The sequence below is a fragment of the Aegilops tauschii genome, chromosome 6 (genome assembly GCF_002575655.3).
Source record: "Aegilops tauschii subsp. strangulata cultivar AL8/78 chromosome 6, Aet v6.0, whole genome shotgun sequence".
NCBI classification, from domain to species: Eukaryota; Viridiplantae; Streptophyta; class Magnoliopsida; order Poales; family Poaceae; genus Aegilops; species Aegilops tauschii.
The window spans coordinates 157202197-157206201 of NC_053040.3; the positions used below are offsets into that span (position 1 = coordinate 157202197).

General features: G+C 51.1%; 1 long non-coding RNA gene across 1 annotated transcript; it reads left to right on the forward strand.

Annotated features, from left to right (window-relative positions):
• Window positions 1-331: 331 nt before the first annotated feature.
• Window positions 332-3295, forward strand: LOC120967451 (uncharacterized). The gene is made up of 4 exons (XR_005761223.3): window positions 332-946; window positions 1125-1210; window positions 1319-1443; window positions 3025-3295. It is a non-coding gene; the product is annotated as an uncharacterized lncRNA (long non-coding RNA).
• The last annotated feature ends 710 nt before the right edge of the window (window positions 3296-4005 follow it).

Consider the following 4005-nt stretch of genomic DNA (forward strand, 5'->3'; position numbering starts at 1 on the left):
CGGTGACCGCGTTAATGGCAAGCCTGTGCGCGCGCTCTGCTGCCGTTGGCCACGCCCAGGATGGATTCTTGCTCGGGCCCCTCTCCTCCTCGTCGTCTTAGCGCGCGTGAGCATGTCCATTGTCTTCCTCTCATCGTCGCCGATCACCTGGACCCCGCTCCCCCTCCGGCAGTTTCCTCACCGACGCAAGCCGCCGCGCGTCCACGAGCACACAGTGCCGACCGGGCATTTATGGCGTTCGACTTCTTCTCCTCTTGTCCATGAGCTCGGCCTCATCTCCGTGAGCCCTGCCCCTGATCCGTTCCCTCTCCGTCGCCTTCCCCGAGCTCATGCGCGCGCACACGCATCCGCGGCGCCGGCCGCGTGTCCGCGGCGACGCCAGCGCGGCACGTCCTCGCCTCGCCTATATATAGGCCTTCCCCGAGCCCTTCGAGCACAGCATTGGCCTCCCCTCACTCCCAGCTCCCTCCCCAATCAATCAGCCGAGCCGGAGGACCTCTCCCCGCTGCCCATCGCCGCCATGGCCGCCGTCGGGCTCCGCTCGAATCCGAGCAGCCCCGAGCTCCTCCCCTCTTTCTTCCACCTCCACTAGACCACCTGGAGTACCCTGAGCCTCCCCAACTCTTCGCTTTCTCTTCTGGTGGCCCGGAGCGCCGTGCCCGCATCTGCCCGATGCCACCGTCCGCCGGCCTCATAGCCACCGCCGCCTCGGTCCTCCTCACCGGCCGCGGCTGGCACCACTAGATGCGCCTATCCGCGCTGAGCTCGCCCATAGGCGGAGCACTGCGGGAGACGCCCGGAGTCGCCGGCAATCCCCGTCGTGGCCGGCGGTCCTCTGACCAGCGCGGGAGCGAGCGAGGTTGAAGACGAGCCCAGGCCAGGCGGGCCCCATCGCCCGCAGTCCCCTCGTCAGTGCCTCAGCCGTTGACACCGCCGCGCCACGTCAGTAAGTGGAAACGTATTTTGTGGAAGTACGCTTTCAGTTAGCAGAAACGTAGTTCTGCTCCTCCTTGGAACAGAATGCGTTTTCCTCTTCCGAAAGCGTATTTCCTTTCTTCTTCGGTTGCAAATGCGTTTCTCCGTTCTGAAGGCGTATTGTCTAAAATACGTTTTCTCTTTTTCAGCCCAGGGGCCTGTTTGTAGAGTTTATTTTACAGATTGGTTCTGGATTTCAAACGCTTATATCTTTTTGCTCGAGACTCCAAATGAGGTGATTCCAAAGCCCACTTCTTCGTCTCGTAGAGCCCGTTCTGTTGGTTTCATTTTCACTATGGTTTGACACTGTGAAAATGACCTTTTTGCCCTTGCACGTAAACAGCCCCTCCGAGAGAGAACTGTTTCTGGCAAATTTTTCCGCGGCTTCACCGCACTTCTTCCCGGTGCCTTCTTCATCCCCATGCAAGCCACAATACCCACTTGCATGATAGTCATGCAATAGCCATGGTTTTCAACTTGAATATTTATTAAATGTTGCTTGTTTAAAATATGGTTATCATTGTTTGGGTAATGCTTCTGGGTTAGTGCTTACTTGCTTGCTATATTGTTATGGACCTGGTTAGCATGTCCTACTAGTTTCTAGTATTACTTTCATATTGCCATGCTTGATAGTAGTACATGTTGGGTTGGTCATGTTCTTCGGTGCATGACTAACGTCGGTTATCGAGTACTGTTAATATGCGTTGTTCCTTTGCTGTTAGTTGGTTAAGTGTTACTCGGTAATGTTATTGATGAGTCCTTGCATGGTATTTATGGTTGATGCTAGTGGTCATGTTATACCATGAGTAGTGTTGCACCTGTAATATTTATGCTCGTCATTATGCCATGTTCAGTTTGAGATTATTTCATATGATGGATAATTATGTTGCATCTCGTGCTTATGTTGATATCATGCTCATGCTTTGTATATGCATCATGTTATTTTATCATGGCTCAGCATATTGCATTCAAATTTAACCGGATTAAATTCAACTTGAACAACTGTTGGCTGAGTCATGGTGCCACCATATCGAAACTGACCAGTGCAACCACGCTTACCTTATGGGGAGGTCCTAACTGGGTCTATTGTCGTGCCTCTTGCCGGTGCCTCCAACTAGGGAAGGTTATGGGCGTGCGTACCCTGATCAGGTAAGCAGACATAACCTCGTGTGCCCGTTGTTGTTATTTTTATGGATCCGGTCCCCGTGAGGGACGTTTGGCCACGACGGTGGTCGTTGTGTCTTTGGTAGACACGGGGCCACCCAGGACTAGCCCTGTTGGGAGTGGGTCGGAGTGGCCGGGAGAGTGTCATGACAATAGATCGGTTTTGTCGGAACACCGTTGGTCCACCCGAATGGGAGTGCGAGGCCATGGGTTCCGTGGTGTGGGTACAGTGTACTATCCTCTGCAGAGTGTATATTAAATCTATGGATAGCCGCGCCCGCGGATAAGGTCCCAGTTCGTGTCGGTCCCACCGTGAGTCAACAGTATTAATAATAACTTGATCAATGACAACCCCGGTTCGATGATGAGATAAGTTGGTTGTGATCGCCGGAAAGATCACCGTTTCAGACCAAGTGTTGGTCATGGTTGTGATCGCCGGAATGATCACCGTGGTATCAAGGATACCGAGTTGTTGGATATTCGTGATGTTGTGCGAGAATCGTGGGTAAAGATCAAGCTCATTGTGGTCATTTAATGATTACTACAGTATTGTTTATACCAAGCTTGATTTGATCCTCAGATGATCGTGTGATGCCCGAGGATGCTAAGTGATGCATGTGATGGTTACAAAGTAACCCGAGCAGAATAAATAGTGCATATAGTGTCATCATGTTGCATGCTAGTAGCGTCAGATCTATATGTTCATGCCATGCTCATGTTGTTCTACCTATATCATGTTCATGTTGTTCATGCCATGTTATTCTGATGATCTCATGTTAATTCCTGCTTAACCTGTAAATGCCATGCTGATGTTTGTCTTGAATGCTTCTTGTTATTGTGAGCTTGCAAGTACATTCAATGTACTGACCTGGCGTGTCATGCCAGCTTGCAGGTCGTGCCTGGATTGCTTGCTTGTTTGGTGTGTTCCGGTGTTCGTGAGCTAGGATAAGCGTTCCAGCCAGAGTCCCTGCGGAGTGGAGTCCATCATCGCCGTTCGTTTTTCCGCTGCCAGTAGTTGTTCCGCTACCTCAACTTGTTATGCTTCTTGCATAGAGCAACTGAGGATGCCGTAGTGTCGCCGTGCCGATGTTATTCATTGTAATATTCGAGACCTTGTATTCATATTCGTGTAATAATAGTAAGCTGGTTTGTTCTATGCTAAGCTGTGCCGTATTCCAGAAGACTTCTCCTCGATCTCTGGGCTGGAATACGGGGCGTTCCGGTTTTCTCTGAGCCGGGGTGCCACACCTATTAACCGGAGGCCCAGCCCAGAATTGTAGTTTTTTGCCTATTTCAGAGTTTCGCAGAAAAAGAATATCAAACGGAGTCCAAACGGAATGAAACCTTCGGGAACGTGATTTTCGGAACGAACGTGATCCAGAGGACTTGGACCCTACGTCAAGACATCAACCAGGAGGGCACGAGGTAGGGGGGTGCACCTACCCCCCTGGGCGCACCCTCAACCCTCGTGGGCCCCATGTTACTCCACCGACGTACTTCTTCCTCCTATATATACCTACGTACCCGCAAACTACCAGATACGGAGCCAAAAACCTAATTCCATCGCCGCAACCTTCTGTACCCGTGAGATCCCATCTTGGGGCCTTTTCGGAGCTCCGCCGGAGGGGGCATCGATCACGGAGGGCTTCTACATCAACACCATAGCCTCTCCGATGATGTGTGAGTAGTTTACCTCAGACCTTCGGGTCCATAGTTATTAGCTAAATGGCTTCTTCTCTCTTTTTGGATCTCAATACAATGTTCTCCCCCTCTCTTGTGGAGATCTATTCGATGTAATCTTCTTTTCCGGTGTGTTTGTTGAGGCCGATGAATTGTGGGTTTATTATCAAGTTTATCTATGAACAA